Raw genomic sequence first — 15,813 nt, 5'->3', positions numbered from 1 at the left:
AGCACTAGGGCTATAGCTGGTTTCTGTGGAGTCAGCGATTTAGTAACACCAAACTCACTGGATTAGTGTTCATTGGGGGAAATTCATGGGCACATGGGCAGTAGCAGATGGAAAAGTTTTTTTGTTGTCATTCACACTTGAGGCAGGTTGCAGTGACCTGATAGGAGATGTCAGATTTGGTGGGAGTGACATTGACTCCTGGGTTGTGAGGATGTAAGAGTCATGATTTGGGGAGCAGTGGCCATTTTTCTGATGTGATCCGAGGAGCCAGGGTCTCAGCCTTATGGTGGCAGATATTGGATATAATGAGCTAGTGACAGCATTTATTACATTCGCCTTCACAGTTGGGGAAGCATAATCCTCTTTCCCCATAGAGCCATGCCTGCCTGTAGATCTAGAGTAACAATTATTGCATTCCATTACGTTTGTCTTTCACTCCATGCTGCGGAGGGCAAGGACTATGTTTTATTTATTTATCTTGTGGTTTTATCACCTGGTAGGTATATTGCCTGTTTGGAGCCTATGCTTAATGTGATTTGATGGTTTACAAGTGAATAATCCATCTTTCTATTCACTCAAGCCAGAAACTTGGAGATGGTTCTTAATGCCTCATTAACCCCTCTATGGAATCAGCCATTTAGTCCATTTCTTCTCAAATATCCTTTATATCTGTCTTCCACTCTCCATCCTCACTGTCATCAACTTGGTTTTCATCATTGTTCACTGGTACCATTTCAGGCCTTCTTGTTCATCCAGTTCTATCCTTCTGTTATAAGTTGACCACATGGCCATGAGGATGAGGTTTTACACATGTACATTGGATCATATAATTTCATGCTGAAAAGACTTTGATGACTTTGGAAGACCTCACGTGACATACAAGATTTCTCATGATCTGCCCATTTTCCTGTAAATCCTCATTTGGGCTGAACTACTTGCCTTTCTTTCATGGAAAGCTATGCATCTACATCTTGATCACAAGGTACTGGTGATAGGCCCTCAGGGCAGAAACATTATTAAGACATGATTCCTGAAGTTCATTGGATTCCTAGTTGACCATCAGAGGCTTTAAATATTGTAACTGTTATAATAAAACTATTATAATAAAATCGATTATAGGAGCCATATAAGCACTTGAAAAAATATGTAACTGATAATGACAGATACAATTGTCAGGCACAGTTTCGTGGTGGAGAGGATAGACAGTAATCTATGAGACATCTGGAAGGAGAAGTAGGAATTGGCCAGGTAAAGAAGGAAAGGTAGATTTTGTGTTTTTAAGTTAGAAGGAACTTTTCCTTGTTAGGGAAAATGGTTGTGTGAGACTAGGAGTATGAATGGGGTTGCAATAAGCCTGCAATTAATGGAAGGAGCTACATTAGGAACTCTCTTGTGTACCAGGTTAAGGTGTTTGGATTTTGTGTTAAGGACAGTGAAGGGTTATTAAAAACCGTGAATGTGTAAGAGTGGCATGACCATATTTGTGTTTTAGGGAAAACATTTTGTGATGAATCTAATTAATGAATTGGAGTGAAGCAAAAATGGAGACAGCAGAAGACCTTGATAATGGTCCACTTGGTGAGTTATAGGAACCTGACTTAAGTCGGTGGCAGGGAGTTAGAGGAGGTATACACTGGATGGGCAGGCATAATAGTACTTGATGCCTGACCATGTGGGTCAAGAAGGATGAGCCGAAGATGGTTCTTAGGTTTGGGAGGAGAGAAAAACAGACACAAACAAATATGAAGAGGGTATAGGAGAAAGTCACATTGAACTTAGATGTTTATTGGACACCCAAGTGAAGATAAGAACACACAATGAGATATAGTATTCTGGAGCACTGAGCACTGGTTTTGGTTTCATATGTATCTTGGAGCCACTAGCAGGTAGGTCCCTTGGAGATTATATAATATGAGTTAGGAAATGTGTGAGTGTGAGAACAGAGGAGCTGAGAAGAGAGGCCTATTCAATGGCCTGAGAACCTCCATACTTAGAAGATGATTGGAGGAAGGGAAAAAGGAGAGGGGTAAGAAAGTTAGGAGGAAAACCCATGCGAGGTGCTTGAAAGCCAACCGAGGAGAAACTTTTGCGACAGAGGGAGACGTCCTTGAGAGTTAGGTGTGCCAGGGAAATCCAATAACATAAAAATAAAAAAAAATCTTTGAATCTGGCAACAGAAGGTCTTTGATGATGTTGATGAGAGAGAGGTGAGGACAGAAATGGGCTTCCGGCAGTGGTTGGAAGAGCAGGAAGAGCAGGAAGAGCAGGAAGGCACTTACAAAGTGGGGACTTAAGAATGTAGACAACTTTCTCAGTTAGGAAGTAGGTTAGTCATGAAGTGAATGATGCAGGGATGTAGCTGCAAGAACCAAGAAGGTCAAAGAGCAAGACTTTTCAAACAGAAAACATGTCAATATTTATATGCTGAACGGGAAGGGCTAGAAAGACAGGCAGAGCTAGAGCTCCAGTCAACGAGGGGTAGTTAATATAACAATATCCCTAAAGACATGAAGGAAGAATTCGATATAGAGCTCAGGGGAAAATACACAACCAGAATTTTCCAGAGAAAATTGTAACTGAGAAATAGGGAGATGCCAGCTTAAAGGCATAGATATGAACACTGAAGTCATTTGAAAAAAGATACATTTCACTTATTTTGTTAAAATCTGTGAATAAATGTCAACATTTTCCCTTGAGAGTGAAAATATGGAATGTAAAAATGTTAAACTAATAGCAAATGTCTAAATATAAAACATAAGATAATATTAGTAACAACTGAGAAGTAGTGATGGCCAGGATGAGGACTGAATATGTTCTAAGTGAGGTAAGGTAGCTGAAAATGTCTTGACTCACTCCCATACTAAGATGTCACTTCCTCCATAAAATATTCTCAAAGATCTTAGTCAAGGTTTCTTCTGTGCACTTCCATAGCGTCTTTTGCTTTTCCATAATTGCCCTTAACATACTGAGTTGTAAATATCTATTCACTTGCTTATACTTCACCCAACTTTTAAGTAATGTATGGACAAGACTAGGTTTATCTTTTTTTGCCATTTGATTATAAATCCCATCACAGTGGTGTGTACGGAGTAAGAGCTCCACGTGTATTTGTTGACTGAATATATCAGCTTCACTCTGAATCTTGATTTGCATTTATAGATTAAAAAAATGAGCATAATATAAGTAAAAAATAGAACATTTTTCTATCTATTAGGGATTAGTATAGATAGCTGAATCATATAGTGAATAGTACATAAGAAATAATGACCAAAATAGCAATAAAGGACAGATTAATATGAAATATATAAATTATAAGATACTTATAAATGAGTTAAACTCCTTTATTAAAAGAACAACACTTTCATGTAGAATTTTAAAAGGTCAACAGGATAATCTTTAGAAAAAGATACCATTCAAGCAATAATTACCTAAGAAGTGAAAAGAATGAGCAAAGGCCAATGCAAACGAAAAAAAAAGCTGGCATCCAAAGTAGAACAGTGACCAAATTGTACTGGTAAAAGGTAAAATTCACATTTTGCCATCCCTTTTCCATTTCTCTTTACTCCTTCATGTATGTGTGTATTTAGTTAGTGAGTTATTGCTATTGTATTTTAAAGCATATTGCAGACATCCTGTTCTTTCAGTAATAACCACTTAAATAGTGTGCACTAGATACTATAAGTTTTTATATCCTATAAACAGAGACTATGTTCACAGAACATTAGAACATGACTACCTAGTAGAGCACATAAAATCTATCTGTTATTGAAAAAAGCAGAAAGTTTACAGGACACAGTCCCTGAGCTCATGTAGGAAACCAGAAATTAACAATGTAAGTTTGATTTAAAGACCCAATCACTTGGAAAAAAAGTTATCCTAAGTAACTTCAATGTCTAGAGGAAAGCAAAAGTATAATTATAGGATATCTAGAAGAGAGTGACAACCAGAAAAGTAAGACTGTACTAAAAAAAATTTACATGTATTGTTTAATAAACAAGGAACATGAAGATTAAACAGGCTGTCTTAGTATAAGAAGTTATAAAAGGGCACTATAAGGAAGTTAAGAACATTAGTAGGACAGAACAGGAAGATTAAAGCAGAAAGTTATGAATTTAAAAACATTCTAGTATATACCTTCAAAACATGAAGGATCAATTACTAGACAAATTTTAATCAAAACAACATAAACAATAACAGCAATACAGAGAGGGAAGGAGGGAAGGAGGAAGGGAGGGAGAGTGTGAGAGAGAGACATTATAAATTTATCAATGAAAATGGTTATCACCAGTAATGTATGAAGTTTCATTATTACAGAGGTAATAATTCTCTCCATAATCATTTATAAATATAATATATTTCAATTAAAGTCGTAAAGCTGTTGCAGGGAGAGATTGACAAATGATTATAAAGTCCTCTCTAAAACTAATATTTAAAAATTTGAAAAACGTTTTGCAGGTATAGCTTCTAAGACGAGGGACATAAAGGAAAAAAATAAGTGAATGGGACTACATCCAATTAAAAAGCTTCTGCATGCCGAAAGAAACCATCAGCAAAGTGAAATGGGAAGCAACCATATGGGAGAACGTATTTGCCAATGACACATTGGATATACACACAATCTAATTAAACAACGGGCAAAGGACCTGAACACACATTTCCCCAAGGACTTACAGATGGCCATATGAAAAGATGCTCAACATCACTAGCCATCAGAAAGACGCAAATTGAAAGCACAATGAGATATCACCCCACACCTGTCAGAATGATGATCATTAATAAATCCACAAACAGTAAGTGCTGGCAAGAATACAGAGAAAGGGAACCCAAGTACAGTGTCGGTGGGAATGCAGACTGGTGCAGCCACTGTGGAAAACAGTATGGAATTTCCTCAAAATATTAAATATGAACTGTTTTTTGATGCAGCTATTCCACTGCTGGGAATATACCCTAAGAATCCCAAATTACCAATTCCAAAGAACTTAAGAACCCCTACGTTCATAGCAGCACTATTTACAATAGCTGAGTGCTGGAAACAGCCTAAGTGCTGATCAGTAAATGAGTGGATCAAAAAACTGGTACATTTACACAATGAAATACTATACAGCATCAAGAAAGGAGGAACTCCTACCTTTTGCAACAGTATAGATGGATATAAGTCAGTCATTTGATAAAAGACAAATACCATATGGTCTCACCTAGAAGAGGAATCTAATGAACAAAATAAACTAATAGGCAAAACAGAACCAGAGGCATGGAAATGTGGAACAGACTAACACTGAGTAGAGAGGAGTGGGGAGGGGGATAATGATGGAAAGATGGGGAAGGGACTAGTCAAAGGACATGTATGAATGACCCAGGGACATGGACCATGGTGTGGAGATTGACAGTGGGAGTGGGGGGTGGACTGAGTGGAGGAGAGCAAAGGCAGAAAATTGGGACAACTGAAATAGAATAACAAAAGTTTTAAAAAATAAAAAATAAGGAAAGTTGAAAACAAACCTAGTAAAATAAAGTATTTTATTAAACATGCTAATATGTAAAAAATGGTTTAAAGAGTAAGAAAATGATAAAAATTGTGGAAAGTGGTTACTTCTAGGTGCAGGTGTAGGATGAACAGACAAGAAAATAGGTAAATGCCAGTTAATGTTGTTGTTTGTGGGCTGGGTGATGGATTAATTTATGAAATGTTATCCATTTCATTATTAAACAACAATAGAATAAATGCTAAATACTCACATACATAAAGTGAAGTAGGTCTATTGCAGTAACTCTGATTGACCAAGAATTATGATTAACCCAATTTCATGCACCCAAAGCTCATTGTGAAAATTTACTGAGAGAAAATAGCTAAAGAAAATTTTGTAGGAGAATAATGTGTGTGTATATGGAGGAAGAGGGCAGGCATTTAGAAATAGGACTTCCATTTCTTGGTATTGAAATGTATCATAAAGCTATAGTAATAAGAATAGTGTACTTATTGTCCAGGAACACACAGTTGATCTGAGAAAACAGAGTGGGAAGTCCAGAAATAGATGCGTGGGTGTTTGTGTGCATTACAGTCAATGATGTAACGAAGGGAATTTAGCATAGTGCACCTGGATGAACTAGTTCTCAATAGATTTTTTAAAATTGTTGTTCAAGTACAGTTTTCTGCCTTTGACCCCCATCCTATGTCACTCCTCCATAGATAGTTTTATTATCTTCATTAACTTGACATTTCAAATCAATTAAGATAGAATAAACCATTTAAAAATTATATTGAGACAGTTGCTAAAAACTCAGAAAAAGATCACATTTCATCCTTTATTCCATGATAATTAAAATAGATTCCAATGGGATGAGCCGTCTAAAGAGAAAAGGAAAACAGAGATGTTAAAATACATGAGCGAATAGCTGCGTATTCAAGAAGAATGTGAAAGTCTACCTCAGTGTAATGTCAAAGAAGTAAACAAAAAGACTCAATTATGGCCTCTTCTGTTAAATCAAATCCTTCCTCTAGGATTTCGAGGGTAGTTGTCTTCAGGAAATCCTGGTCCTCTTCAAAGAGATTTGCTTTTTCCGTGGTGGAGATATGACTATTTTTCTCATTCATGCTTGAAATTCAATCAGTGAAAAAGGATAGCTATGAGTGAGCTACAGTCTGAAACACATAGACTTTTTTACTCAGCGTATTCAAGTTCTTTCTTCATTTTAGAAAGATTTTCTGTATTATATATTTGAATGTTTTTAATAAAAATGATTTTGTTGGATTTAGGAAGACTGATAAATATTGCCCATTTCTTTCCCTCCCAAACTTGAAAGCAAGAAAGAAATAAGACCCAGCAGACAGACATATGGAAGTTTAATATGTTATCTTCATTATTTGTAGGCTGGAAACAGTGACTGGTGGACTGAGGCCCATGGTTTGATAGCATTCCCCCCAAATTAGATGGATTTACTCTCCACGTCTCACACCTCTCAGAAAGCCCTCTCACTTGCTCCCCGATGGAGAGCAGGCTATGCCTCTCCACAAACCAGCAGACCAGAAGCAAGGGCCAAAATGTACCCACCCACCATTTCCAGTCCTCGATTCCAAATTCACCCATCAGATAAAAATCACTCTGTCCCCGGAGAGAACGAATTGAAAGGACAGAGTAAAGGTAAAATTATTGTTTCATATTTTTTTTTCTGTAAGAGAATTGAGTAGAGCTCTCCTGTTGATAAAAGGACAAAGCAAGGGGAATAGGAGGTCGACAAAGACCCCTTGCTTGACCAGATTTTTAGTCAGGCTCCTGAACCTTCTCTTAAGCCCATCTCTGCCCTTCCTTGTAAAACCCAGCTTTAGAAAGAATCTTGCTAAGTCAGTTTCACCAGAGCCAGCCTGAGCCTTGGTATGTCCTCACCCTTCAGACTGCTTACCCTTCCCCATCCTCCAGGGAACATCTAATTACCCAGACCTGTCTTCAGCAAAGAGTCCTGTCAGGTCAGGTTAGTCAGTCCTCTGTACCCTGATTTTTCCCCTTAGTAATTTTCCATTCACTGACCCCTCCCCTGCTCCACGGCAATAAATTCCCGTGTGCTTGTGTCGCATTGCGAGTTGACTCCAATCTTTCTCCCCCACTGCAAAATCCCATTGTGGTGGTCCCTATGCCTGATGGTGGTCCTGAATAAAGTCTGCCTTACCATGTTTACAAGTGTAAATGAGTATTTTTTCATGTGATTATCTCAACATTATTTGGGGAGGGGGTGTGGTTTCCTACTTCAGATAGCAATTACGCCAGACTGTCTTCACCCGAATTTTATCATTTTTAGTTTCCCACTGATTGTTTCAATCTTTTGTCTTTTCACTGTGACTATCTCCAACGTTCCTCTACGTCAATTATTCAATCTGCAGCCACATGTAGTATGTTTCCTGATTTTAAGCATGTATTCATTAAGCCTTTAATAATGTTATCAATATTAGGTCCTCAAGTTGTTTTATTAAACCTGCAATCTTCTTATACATTGAAAAAACCTATGAGCATTTTTGTTAATGTTGTAAATAATTTCAAGCACTTTGAAAAATTTTCTTTTGCGACGTATGTATGGTATATTTTTTTCTTGTTTCCTACCTGCGAGTTCTCCCCCGTCTCTCCCAATCCTTTCTTCTCTCCCTCCCTGACTTCCTTGCTCTCTTTCTTGCTTTCTTTTTTTTTCCTTTCTTTCTTGCATGCTCGCAGTGCTATTCCTTTTTCTAGCTTACTCATGGTTGGGTGGCTGTGCTCAGAAATTTTATTTGATCAGATAGAATGTGGGAAGATTCTTACATCCCTTTCTACCATACCTTTGACTTATTTACTCCCTCCACTGCTTTGCAGATTGGGTACTGGATTTTTTTGTGTGTGATCTATCTACTTTTTTAAAAAGGAAAGATTTTATTTCTTTTTAAAGAGAGGGGAATGGAAGGAAATAGGGAGAGAAACATCTATGTGAGAGAGAAACCTTGATTAATTGTCTCTCTCACATAGATGATTAATTGTTTCTCTCACATAGATGATTAATTGTCTCTCTCACCCCCGGCCAAGGACCTGGCCCACAACCCAGGCGTGTGTCTTGACTGGGAATCAAACTGGTGACCTTTTGGTCTTCAGAACGATGCTCAAACCACTGAGCCACACCAGTCAGGGCCATCTACTTTTGGAAGCACAGAAGCCCAGCGGCAGCCTGGAGAAAGAGCTCAGCTAAGAGGGTATGATGCTGTTGCTGGAAGACTTGAGCTCTGTTGTGATGTCCAAGATTGTATAAACCAGTGGAGATGTGCCAAGATCCACTCACCTAGATGGGGGTTGTATTCCATCCCTAGGGGAGAATGACTTTATATTTCAGGTGGGATCTGCAGCTTGGTGTGGGTAGCTCTGGATTTTGTTTTCAGATACTTTTTCACCAATATCTTTCTAGAAATCATGTGTGGTATTTCTCAATCAGAAGAGGAGAATGATGATACCTTCACCACTCCGCATTTAGTTCAATAAGGGGTGTGGTCCATAGGATGTCCCCTCCCTCCCCTAAAGATATCTGTACCCTAATCCCCCAAATTTGGGAATATGTTATGTTACATGACAAAGGGGACTTTGCAGATATAATTAAAGTTCCTGGCCATAAAATCAGGAGGTTATTTTGGATTATTCAAGAGTGCCCAATCTATTCACATGAATTGCTCAAAGCAGAGAACCTTTTAAAAATTATATTATATTGATTATTCTATTACAGTTGTCCCAATATTTCGCACTTTGCCTCCCTCTATCCAGCACGCCTCCTCACTCAGGCAATCCCTTCACTGTGGTTCAAGTCCGTGGGTCATGTGTATAAGTTCTTTGACTATTCCATTTCCTATTCCATACTCTGTAACTACCTATTCATACTTCTTAATCCCCTCACCTTTTCACCTAATCTCCTATACCCTGCTCCCATCTGGCAACCATCAAAATGCTCTCTGTAGCCATGAATCTGTCTCTGTCCTTGTTTGCTTAGTTTGTTTTTTATATTAAATTGTTGATAGATATGTATTTATTGACATTTTAATGTTTATAGTATTGATTTTCTTCTTTTTCTTAAATAAGTCCTTTTAACATTTCATATACTAATGGTTTGGTGATGATGAACTCCTATAGTTTTTCCTGGTCCAGGAAGCTCTTTATCTACCCTTTGATTCTAAACAATATCTTTGCTGGGTAGAGCAATCTTGGCTGTAGGTCCCTGCTTTTCATGACTTTGAGTATTTCTTGCCAGTCCCTTCTAGCCTGCAAAATTTGTTTTGAGAAATCAGCTGACAGGCTTATGGGAACTACCCTGTAGGTAACTAACTGCTTTTCTCTTGCTGCTTTTAAGATTCTCTCTTTATATTTAACCTTTGGCATTTTAATTACAATGTGAATGCAGTTGTGAATGGAGGGCCCAAAGAGCCCTCCTTGCACCTATTTTGATTGGCACTCTTTGTGCTTTCTGGACTTGAATGTTTATTTCCTCCCCCAAATTAGGGAAGTTTTCTATCATTATGTTTTCAAAGAGATTTCCAATTTCTTGCTCTTTCTCTTCTCCTTCTGGCACCCCTATGATGTGACTGTCAGACCTCTTGAAGTTGTTCCTGAGGTGTCTTACACTATCTTCATTTTTTTATTCTTTTTTCCTTGTTGTTCTGATTGGTGGTTTTTGCTTACTTATGTTCCAAATCATTGATCTGAGTTTTGGCTTCATTCACTCTACTCTTGTTTCCCTGTAAATTGTTCTTTATTTCACATAGTGTATCCTTTGTTTCTAACTGGAGCTTTCATATATTGTTGAGGTCCTCACTAAGTTCCTTGAGCATCATTAAAACCAGTGTTTCTAACTCTGCATCTGAGAGATTTCTTATCTCCATTTCATTTAGCTCTTTTTCTGGAGTTTTGATCTGTTTTTTTTTTTTATTTGGGCCATGATTCTTTGTCTCCTTATTTTGGCAGCTTCCCTGTGTTTGTTGCCATGCATTAGGTAGAGCTGCTTTGACCCATCTCTTGGTAATGTGCCCTAATGTAGTAGGTGTCCTATAGGGTCGAGTGGCACAGCCTCCCTTATCATCCAAGCTGGGTATTTGAGGTGTGCCCTTTCTGTGGGCTGAGTACACCTTCCTCTTGTAGTTGAGCTTTGGTTGCTGTTGGCAGGTCAATGAGAGGGATTTACCCAGCCAGTCAGTTGGAAGGATTGGGTGTGACCACTGACCAGCAACCTCTGTCCTCCATGGAGGGTCAGCTGTGCAGGGGCAGGATGGTGGTGTTCTGATGTGGTCTGTAGCCACCCACTGGGTGCGCAGGCCCTGGGATTTCCCAGGTGGTAGAGGCCAATGTCAAACCTGACCTGTGTTTTGCCCAGGACCACTCTGCCTAAACTATAGAGCTGTGTGAGATGGCTGCTACTTGTGCTAGGCTTAGAGATTCCCAGGCAAGAACAAGCTGTGAAACTAGCCTGCTGCTAATGCTGTGCTTAGGGCCACTTAGCAAGGAGTACGGGGTTGGGAGCTCACTAAGGCCAGCTGTTGCTTGTTTGAAAGGATTTATGAATGGGCCAAGCCTTTCTTATCTGATCATATGGATAAGCTACTGTAAACAGCTGTAAGTTGGGTGGGACAGACTTTCAGGGGATCTTGAGGGTGGGACAAACAGTGTTAGATAGAGTAGATAGAGTCCTAGATATGGCACCCACCTGCCATCTTTCTGTCTGGGAGAAAGCTGTTCCCCAGTTCTCACCTTGATGCCAGACACTTCAATTCCTCCCTGTGCGCCACTGGTGCCTTTCAAGCTGCTATTCTAGTGCTGGAGCTCAGAGGGAGCGAGTAAGTTCTTGTGTTGGTTCTGAAAGAAGAACTGCTTGGGATTCCAGAAATTTCTTCCACTGACTCAATCCCTACTGGTTTTTGCAGCCAGATATGGGGACTTATCTTCCTGGCATTGAAATCCTGGGCTGGTGAACCTGGTATGGGGCTGGGACTCCTTGCTCCTGAGGTATCCCTCCTGAATTTTCGTGTACCACATGTGGGTGTGACCAGCTTGTTCTGCATATCTGCCCCTCTTATCAGTCTGTATGGGTATGGTTTCTTTAATTTTGTAGTTTTAAGATTTCCAATTTCTGCTGGTTCTGAGTGATGGTTGTTTTGTAGTTTAGTTGTAATTTTGATGTGGTTGTGCAAGGAGGCGAGTCTTGTTTACCCATGCCCCATATTGACTGGAAGTCTGATAATCTTATCCAAAGAACTTTGTGTAGCTGGAGGAAGAAGAGTTGTGTTAAAATCAAAAGTCGAAGACATTCAAAGTGTGAGGAGGATTCAAGGGGAAGCTGCTGGTTTGAAGATGGAGGGGGCAACAAGAAGACTTTAGGTGGCTTTAAGGAGGGGAGAGAGAGGTTCCTGGCTGACAGCCAACAAGAAAACAGGGACATCAGTCCCGCAGCCCAAATAACTGAATTATGTCAACAGCCTGAATGACCTCGGAAAGAGAAGCTCCCTGGGAGCCTCCAGGTACGAGTCCAGCTCGACGACAGCTTGATCTCCGACTGTGAAAACAGGGCTGGAGGAACCAGCTGAGCTCACTGGACTCCTGCCCCACAGAACTGTGAGACAACAAATGTGTGTTGTTTCAACCTGCTACATTTACAGTTATTTGTTGTGGCAGCAATAGAAAACTAACATGTGGAGGTGTTAGAAAGGTTATGATTTTGATGACTGACTGGCCTCTGATCAATCTGTGAGGGGGCAGGGTTAGGACTTACATGCCATGCTGCGCACTTCTGCTTTGAGGCCTTTTTTTGGTAACTTTTTAAAAAGGGGTTGATATTTTTAGTCTTTGCCCCTTTTTTGAGTACTGNACCAGCTGAGCTCACTGGACTCCTGCCCCACAGAACTGTGAGACAACAAATGTGTGTTGTTTCAACCTGCTACATTTACAGTTATTTGTTGTGGCAGCAATAGAAAACTAACATGTGGAGGTGTTAGAAAGGTTATGATTTTGATGACTGACTGGCCTCTGATCAATCTGTGAGGGGGCAGGGTTAGGACTTACATGCCATGCTGCCCACTTCTGCTTTGAGGCCTTTTTTTGGTAACTTTTTTTAAAGGGGTTGATATTTTTAGTCTTTGCCCCTTTTTTGAGTACTGCTGGTGAACTTCGTTATTTTTGAGATGTGTGCTTTAATTCACGGGGTTTTGGCAGAGAGAGAATTGGCAATCTAGCTTGGCTCAGCTGTCTGAATCCTGGAGTTTCTTGCTCATTGAGTCTTTAGAAATGAGATTGAGGGAGGATTCTGTGAGTCTAGAATCAAAACGAATTGTCAAAAATAAGGGCTATTTATAAAAAAAATGTGTGTGTGTGTGTGTGTGTGTGATAGTTAATTTTCTATGTCAACTTGACAGGCATGGGGCACTTAGACATTTGCCTGAACATTATTTCTGGGTGTGTCTGTGGGGTTGTTTGCAGAAGAGACTAGCGTTTGAATCCTTAGACTGGGTAAAGCCTACTGACCTTCCCTGTTTGGGTTAGGCATTATCTAATCTGTTGAGGCCCTGAAAGAAACAAAAGCTGAGCTAAGGGACAATTTGCTCTCTCTGCCTGACTGCAGGGACTAGAACATTGATCTTCTTTTGCCCTTGGAGTGGGACTTACACTGCTGGTTCTCTTGGCTCTTAAGACTTGGACTTAGACTAGAACCATACCATTGAGTTTCTTGGGTCTCTAGTTTGCAGACCAAAGATTGTATGACTTCTCAGCCTCCATAGTAATGTGAAGCAATGTTTTATGATATTCATCTGTCTATCTATCATCTATCTATCTATCTATCTATCTATCTATCTATCTATCTTCTCTTGGTTCTGCTTTTCTGGAAAACCTTGATTAATACAGTGTACATGTATATTTATGTGTATACACACATATACCATGATATGTTTTCAGTCTTATTTATACATGAAAGCCAGGAATATAGGTTATGTGAAAAATGGCATTGATATTTTGATAGGGATTACATTGAATCTGTAGATTTCTTTGGGTAGTATGGCCATTTTAACAATGTTAACTCTTCCTATCCATGAACACAACATATGCTTCCATTTATTTGTACCTTTTCCAGTTTCTTTCTTCAATGTCTTATAACTTCCTGAGTATAGTCCTTTTACCTCCTTGATTAAATTTATTCCTAGGGTTTTTTAATGCAATTGTAAATTGAGTTTTTTAAATTTCTATTTCTGATGGTTTACTATATTGTGTAAAAATGCAGCCAATTTGGGAGTATTAATTTTGTGTTATGCTCCTTTACTGAAATCTTTTATCAGTTCCAGTAGATTTTGGTGGAATCTTTAGGATTCTCTCTGTATAGTATCATGTGATCTTCAAATAATGACAGTTTTATTTTGTCTTTCCCAGTTTAGATTCTTTTTACTTATTTTCCTTGTCTGATTGCTGAGGCTAGGGCTTTAATACTATGTTGAGTAAAATGGCATGGTACCAGCATAAAAACAGACACATACATCAATCGAATGGAATAGAGAGCCTAGAAATAAACCCATGCTTATATGGTCAACTAATCTATGACAAGGAGGCAAGCACATACAATGGGGTAAAGATAATCTATTCAATAAATGGTGTTGGGAAAACTGGACAGATACATAAAAAGATGAAACTAGACCACCTTCTTACACCATATGCAAGAATAAACTCAAAATGGATTAATACTTAAATGTAATATCCTAAATCATTAAAACTAGAAGAAAACATAGGCAGTAAACTCTAACATTACTCTTAGTAATATTTTTGTTGATATATCTCCTTAGGCAAGAGTAACAAAAGCAAAGAACAAACAGGACTACATCAAACTGGAAAGTTTTTACACAGCAAAAGAAGCAATCAACAAAATGGAAAGACAAGCAACCACCTGGGAGAAGTTATTTGCTAATGATACATCAAATAAAGTGTTACTATCTAAAATCGATAAAGAACTCATACAACTTAACAACAAAAACCAAACAATCCATTTTAAAAATGGGGAGAGAACCTGAATAAACATGTCTCCAAAGAGGACGTATGGATGGCCAATAGACATCTGAAGATGTTTAATGTCACTAATAATCAGAGAAATGCAAATTAAAACTAAATGAAATACCTCCACTCACCTGTCAGATGGCTATCATCAATAAATCAATAAACAACAAGTGTTGGCAAGGATGTAGAGAAAAGAGAACCCTTGCACATTGTTGGTGGGAATGCAGACTGGTACAGCCAGTATGGAAAACAGTATAGGGGCTTCTCAAAAAATTAAAAGTAGAACTGTCGTATGAGCCAGCTGTTCTGCTTCTAGGTATTTATCCAGTGGAATCCAAAACACTAATTCAGAAAGATATATGCATCCTTATGTACACTGCAGCAATTTTTACAAGATATGGAAGCAACCCAAATGTTTACCAAAAGAAGATTGGATAAAGAAGATGTGGTACACATATACAATGGAATATTGCTTGGCAATAAAAAAGAATGAAATCTTACTATTTCTGACAACATGGATGGAGTAGTGGATATTATATGTGAAATATGTCAGAGGAAGACAAATAGCATATGATTTCACTTGTATGTGAAATCTAAGGAGCAAAATAAATGAACAAACAAAACTGAAATAGACTTATAGATACAGAGAGGAAACAGCTGGTTGCCAGGTGGAAGGGGGCATGGATAGCTGGGTGAAAAGGTGAAGGGAGTGAAAGGATAACTGGTAGTTATAGAACAGTCACAGGGTTATAAAGTGCAGCATAGGGAACACAGTCAGTAACATTGTGGCGACGACATATGGTACCAGGTGGGTAGTAGGCTTATCAGAGGGATTGCTTTATAAATTATAAGTGTCTAATTACTGTGCTATACACATGAAACCAATCTAAAATAATATTGAACGTTAACTGTTGGGGGCCACTGTGTGTGGCATCGGAGACTGTAGCCCTGGGAGAACTGGACCTTGAGAGAGGTCTGTAAGTCTTGACCACAACACTGGGAGTGTAGGAGTCAGGCGTGACCCGAAGCTAGCACTGAGCCCTCTTTAAAAAAATTAGAAGTTAAAAAAAGGAATGAGTCTCTTCAACAGACCTATAGATTGTATTGTTTTGGCCTTTCAATTTTTCATTCCACCACCATTTTCTGGGTGCTCATCACATATCAGATGCAGTACTAGATGTTGAGGAGTCAAGGATGAGTAAGGTAGACATTATCACTAACTTTTCAGAAAGTTTGTGCCAGCCCAGGAGACCAGGTTTGGTTCAATTAAACTAGCAAAGGTGGGGGGATTTGTATT

This window comes from Sturnira hondurensis, unplaced genomic scaffold, assembly GCF_014824575.4.
Source record: "Sturnira hondurensis isolate 20B ecotype Veracruz unplaced genomic scaffold, ASM1482457v3 Scaffold0015596, whole genome shotgun sequence".
NCBI classification, from domain to species: Eukaryota; Metazoa; Chordata; class Mammalia; order Chiroptera; family Phyllostomidae; genus Sturnira; species Sturnira hondurensis.
This window is presented reverse-complemented; position numbering follows the sequence as displayed.